The sequence below is a fragment of the Cricetulus griseus genome, chromosome 3 (assembly GCF_003668045.3).
Source record: "Cricetulus griseus strain 17A/GY chromosome 3, alternate assembly CriGri-PICRH-1.0, whole genome shotgun sequence".
NCBI lineage: Eukaryota > Metazoa > Chordata > Mammalia > Rodentia > Cricetidae > Cricetulus > Cricetulus griseus.
In genome coordinates this window covers 138,421,986-138,429,135 of record NC_048596.1, presented here as the reverse complement: position 1 = coordinate 138,429,135, position 7,150 = coordinate 138,421,986, and positions in this window count along the sequence as shown.

Here is a 7,150-nt window from a genome sequence, read left to right as displayed (position 1 = left end):
AAGATATCTTTTTTAAAAAGTGGACTTGTCAAAATGGACGGAAACTTGGTAGGCCAGAGCCATGTGTGTGGTGGAGAATTGTATAACAGCCAACAGGCATCTTTGGAGGTGGGAACCATACAGGTGCTTGGTCACAGCACACAAAGAACATGGGCCATTCATTGGACTGTAGGTGAACTGCAGCATGGAGCCTGTGCTACTCACCCTACTGTGAGGAGGGGACGCCCATTGGCTGCAAGTGCACAGGTCAATCTGGTGAACCTTGAGGCAGCTGGCACCAAGGGCATGGAGGTATAAGGTATGTGCAACTCTCGATAATACTGTTCCTGGATGCCCTGCCTAGCTGCAAGATCACTCTTAATCTGGAAAACAGTGGGATATCTAAGAAGATTCTATGCAATGTTCCAATATATATGGTGCTTCAGAAACCAGAAACCTTAAATCAGACCAATGACTCATTGCAATGAGTATTTGCATGTAAAAGAGTTAGATCAAAAAAATAATACTGTGACACACTGAAAATTTCAATACCACTTTGACAAACATTTTTGTGATGAAGAAATGGGAATGGTGGAGGAATGGAGTAGATGATGCATGGTAGAGAGAGACCATAGAGATTTGATGGTGGTGAAAGTAGTTTGTGAGAGCTTCAGTGGACAGGGAGCATGCCATTGCCAAGTAGGACCAGCATGGTGGCATGCAGCATCCTGGAGCTTCCTCCAAGGATGTGTCAGTATCTGTGTTCAGTGTTGTTGCCCAGGGCCATGTAGATGCCCATGGCCTGCGTTGCCACCAAAGCACATGTTGACATCAGTGATCCATACTGTCACTGGGGGCCATGTTTGTGTCCCTGCCCCATGCTGCTGCCAGGGCCATAATGTCATCTATGATCTGTGCTGCTGCCTGAGGCTATCCTATCTATCATCCCAGTACCACTGGGAGTGATGCTGGTGTCTATGGTTCCTATTGGAACCAAAGCCTATTTTGGAATCTATGGTCTGTGATGCCGCCTAAGACCATGTTGATGTTCATATTCTGTTTTATAGCCAGAAGACAAATGTAAGTCCTTGGCCTGTGGTAATGACTAAGGCCATGTTGATATCCAGTGGTCCATGCAGCTGCCTACGGCCATGTTGATGTCCATGGATTGAGCTGCCACCAGAGGCCTTGTTGATATCCATGCTTCATATTACCACCAAAGGTCTTATGTATGTCTGTAGTCTATGCTGCCACCTGAAGTCATGTTGATGTCCATGGCCTGTCCTTCTTCCTAGAGCCATGGGAGTTTGTCAATGCTCCAGTGAGTATATGTGCAACAGATAAAGACTTAGTAAATTTTTTCCTTCTGTTTTAGGATGAGGTCACAATGTTGGACATGGGAGTATGATTAAAGTGCATTATATGAAATTCCCAAATAATCAATAAAATATTATGTTAGAAAAAATCACTTAATAAGTCTATGCTATTTTGAAATATACAATATTTGAAACCAACCTAGATGTTGAACTATAGATAAATGAATTAAAAAATATGGCAATATGCACAATGGAATTTTATTTTGATGTAATGTAAAATGAAATGACATTCTTAGAAATATGGAATGAGCTGAAGGTCATAATGTTCATCAAAATAAGAAAGACTTAGGAAAATATATATTACAAATACAGAATATAGGTTTACTTCATTTTATATATTATACACGCACACAAGACACATACACAAAAGGAAAATGGGTAAAGGGATGGGAGACTAGTGAGTAATGAAACAGATACAGATGCATGGAAATAGAAATGACGACGTCTTTTAAAAGGGAAATAAGGAGACCATCAAGAGAAGAATGAGAAATTATCACAATATTACCTGTTACTTATTACACTAACCTCCCAAAATACTCTAATGGGTACAAATCTTAATCCTGAGACAGTATTTGATTAGTGAAGAGTGAGGATAAGAACAAGAACTTCAGGCAGAGAGACATGTGAGGGAAAAGAACATAAGAAGAAAGCGTCACATTGTTGATGTAGTAAGTGTCAAAACAGACAATGAAACAACAGAGTTGAGAAATAAAATTCGAATGAGAAATATACTTTAAATAAAACCGCTGAAACAGAGAATTTATAACTAATATATCGACAATCTTTGCTGATACAACAGATTAATGAAACCTAGAGAAAAATAACTTGCAAGAAAACTAAGATATATCAGAATTATCTCAAAATAAAAGTTTTCTTCTGAGAACAAGAAATTTATTTTGATTTAACACATCAAACCTCCATGCTAAGGAGAACATGAAGGAGGATTCTGTTTGAGGATGAATAAGCAGTATGCAAAAACAAAAAGCAAAAGACACCTGTCTACTTATTTGTTTTATAAAACTAAAAGTCATCCCCTCTAATCCAATAAAAAAAACTTTTGTACATTTTACCTAAAGGATTATACTGAACCAAAGGTCATAGAAGAAAATGGATAGGTTACATACATATAGAACATTTTGAACATAAAATATCAATCTAACAATTGACTTCTATAACAAAAACAGAAAGATACTGGTACCCATACATTCAATAAAAATCAGCATTCGTTTCTCCAAACCACTTGTGAATTATCCAAAGAAAGTGGAAAGTCAGCATTTGTTATTAGTATGTCCTAATTATATAAAATGGGGTTCATGACTTTTCATATATATATTTTCATATATATATATATATATATATATATATATATATATATATATGAAATGTATATGTATATATATGTATGTATATATATATATATATATATAAAATCAGTAAGTTTTTTGTTTAATTGTAAAAGAGACTTAATAAATGTAAGCATAGGTTCTTTGAGTGAATAAACAAGATTTACAGATCCTTTGCTCAACCAAACAAAAGAAAGAGTAACAAAAAATAATAGAATCAACAATGAGCATGAAACATTACAATAGACACCAAAGAGATACAGAATATTTTAAGGGAATACAGAATATTTAAAAAAAAACTGTATGTGACTAAGTTAGAAAATTTGAAAGAAACGTGTGAATTTATTGATTCATCCAAACTACCAATGTTAAATTATGTGAGTACTCACATGTATAAGTACTTGTTTTTACATTGTTTGGGAATTAGAATAATAGAATGAGTTTGGGAGTGTGTGTGTGTGTGTGTGTGTGTGTGTGTGTGTGTGTGTGTGTGTATGTGTAACTAGTCAGTACCTAACCTGATAAACCTCCTTTCATGTGTTAGACAGGGTAGCCCATTAGACTCTGAAAACAATATAGGATATTGATGCAGTGAAATAGCGATTGGTTGACTTTCTAAAGTTTAGGGTGTGTTCCTATTGCTTATTCAGGTGACTAGAGCTGGATATGCCCTTAAAAACTATGTTTGTAGTCTAGCTTCCATGGTTACAGAAAATACTATGCAAAATGCTAAGGAAGACAGCAATTAAAATGTCTTAGCCACTTTTAACACCTATGAATTATGACAATTAGCAGCATAACTATATTCATAAACATACAATGACGGATGCTCTGAAGTCAATGGTAACAACAGTTGTCTAATTGGACTTCAGGCCCACTGAAGAGGAAGGAAATCATGCTTGGTACTGGAAACCTAGACAACTTCCTGAAGCAAGTGGGTCATGGGCATATGTATATGAAAATATGTATGTATTCATGCATAATATGCACATGTGTGTATATATGTACATATATGACTACATATGACTGTATATACAGATGAGGCTAGCCTGGTCTATAGATTGAGCTCCAGGACAGCCAGTGCTACACAGAGAAAATGTCTCAAAAATTAAAAAAAAACCTGGATTATAACAAGCTCCCATATGATTCAGTTACATTACTATTAGGCATATGCCCAAGACTTTATATACTACTATAGGGAATACTTTCACATATGTTTATGAATTAATTGTTCATAAACAGATGGATAGAGATATTTCTTACGCATAAACTATGGACTATTAATGATGAAGTTAAAATCTTGTTATTGGTAGCTAAATAGATAAGACTAGAACAAGACTATGAAAGGTGAACTTAGTTCTCTTTTCTATGGATCATAGCATCAGATATCACCTCTTGGAACAATTAAAGGACTGAGAACAAAAAAAGAAGCATTTGAATTGGCATATGTTAGGGGGTAATACATGGTTGTAAAAAGAGAAAGTTACTGAGGTCGAATCCTGGTGGTGGATAGGCTTAGTCAGAAAGGAATATGAAGAGTATGAAAACCAGGCTATTAATGAGAGGGCTAGCTCCATGAAAATTGTATGGGAAGCCACATAGAAGACAACTATGTTATAACTTACTTTACAAAGTGGAGGGAAAGTAGAACACATGTGAAATGAAAAATAAGGGTAAGAATACTAAGTTAAATAGTTAAGCATGATTCTGGGGTACAAAAAAAGGTATGTTAAGCAGAATAATGACTTATGAAAAAATACAAAAGACACTTCTTTTATATTTTGTGTAACCTTGGCTGTCCTGGCACTAGCTCTGTAAAATATGTTGTTCTTCAAGTAATATAGACCTGTGTGCCTCTGCCTCCCATGTTCTTGTAATAAAGATGTGTGCCACCACTGACAGACTTAAAAACCACACCACTACTTAATCAGCTAAGACCTCAAATTTAATTATTTTCCACGTGTGGACAATAGTCCCAGATGTGGATTGTTAAAGCTAAATGTCAGTAGAAGATATAAGATGACTCCCAACCAGAAAGATTATCTTAATCAAACACAGCTTATCTGCCCTAGAAGTTTCTAAGCCAACAAACTATTGCACTGCTCTTGATAACCCACCATAATTCACATAGTAAATGGCAAAGACAGCACACATTTAGGCTGATGGACAGATGTAAGTACCCAAGTAACCAAGAACTTTCTCCTGTCTGGCTGGTAATTAATTGCCAATGTCCCTGACTACCTACAACAATGACACTGGAAGACTAATTCAGGAATATTTCACATACAAGAAATATCAGATATAAACCAACCAACCAGGAGACTTTCCTTATGTTATCTACATTTTTATAGTGCTGTAAGATTTTGCTGTAAACAGCTGTGGGAGAAAAGGTATCAATTATCTCACCCAATGGAAAGGTAGATCCTGCATGGTGCAATATTGTAATAGTAACAGGACAGTTATAGTAAACCAGCTAATTTCTGATGCCTGCTACACTAGAGGTAACTTGATGCCTGGCACTGGAATTCTTATCAAAGGTTCACATATAAGGAGATTTGATGTCACAGAGTATAAATTGCTGTTGTTATTTTGCTATATAATCATTATGCAAAATTCCCTTTGGAATTTTTATGATTGTTTCCACAGATTTGAGCTAATCTCCTGTTCTAGGTTTTTTTTTTTCCTTTTTGCAGTGGACAGATGTTAACAGAGATATACAATTTACCTGTTAACATGCTGAGGATATAAGGTTAAAGAGACTGGATGTGCACTCCCACATAGGACATGTACATTAACATCACCAGCATTAAGGCTCATGAACATTGCTTAAGAAGACAAAAAGAAGGTAAGAGGCAAGGTTTTAGAAGAGTACTGTGGGGTTGTTGTTAATGAGGAAAAATATTATAACACTTATTAACTCAAAGCAACTGTGGTTACCTGCAAAAGATGAAGCCAGAAAAAATTCCACCTCAGATGGAGTATATTATCTTTAAGCTGAATTCCTCCCTGGTGTTACTGGGAGTAGATAGTTGCTGGGGGAGGGAGAATTACTCTTTTTCTGAAGTGGACACAAATAGGTTTAGCATGCTCCACTGGAAGGTAGCACACACAAACAGTTCTATATCCTACATATCCATCCATCTTTCTCTTGTATGGTTGTCCCATGTGCTTTTAATACCCAAAGTCATTGCAAAATGCTGCTGGGACCTTTTCTACTCTTCACTTGTATTACTTTCCCCCTTTATTTCATCTTCCCTTCTGTCCTTGCTTTCTTTTCTTTCTCTCCCCTCTATCACATTTTTCTCTGTCCCTGATCTTCAAGGTCCTTGTGGCTCACCCTCCCAAGACAGGACAGTTATTCAATTATCTGACTGCAAAGGTTTGCTTCTAAATTTCAAACATTTCCCTATTTTTACTTTCCCACTTTAAAAAAATCGTTTTCCTATTCTTAACTATCTTTCTAATATTATTCCTTTCTTTTCTACTCATATTTACTGTGTTAATATGCCTTTACTCCCTGACATAGTGATTAAGGGATAACTTTTAAAAACTGAGTCCTAGTTTTGGCTGCCTTGGAAATGACTACTGTTTTAGGGGGTATCTGTGGATAGATTTTGGTTCGCTGAAAACCCTCAATTAATATATTACTAAAAAACATTTCCATCAAACTAATTCTTGATGCACAAATCTTAACATACTCATGTACAAACACACTGAATCAAATGGAATACCAAATAATATGTACCAGAAAAGAAATTCCCCATGAAAACTTATCAAAACACTACATGTACAGAAAATAGAATATTGAAGGCTGCTAGAGAAAAACATCAAATAAGATATAAACTTCACCTATTAAAATAACACATGATTTTTAAAGGAGAACGCCAAAGCCAGGAGAGCATGGACACATGCTCTACAAACCAGTTTCAAGCCCAGATATCAACAACAACAGAAAGCTTACAAACTCATGGAAACTTAACTCACTACTGAATGAAAATAATGATATTCTATAATTGAATGAAAACAATTATACAAGGCACCTAAACTGATGGGACACAGGGAAGTCATATCTGAGAGGCAAGTTCATCACACTAAGTGCCTAAGAAATGCTGGGATCTCATATTAGTAATTTAATGGGACACTTCTCCACCTTCCTGATGGTGTGACCCTTTAATAGTTCCTCAAGTTGTGGTGATCTACAACAATAAAATTATTTAGTTGCTACACATAACTAGTTTTCTCTGTTATGAATCACAATGTAATACCTGATATGTAGATTATCTGTGAGAGTCTTTTGACCCTCAAAGGTATCACAATCTACAGGTTAAGAACCACTGTTCTAGAACAAAAAGAAGTAACACCACAAAGGAGTAGAGGATAACAAACAACAAAAAGAAAATACAAAGATTCAATGAAACAATGAGTTTGTTCTTTGAGAAAAATCAGTAAGAT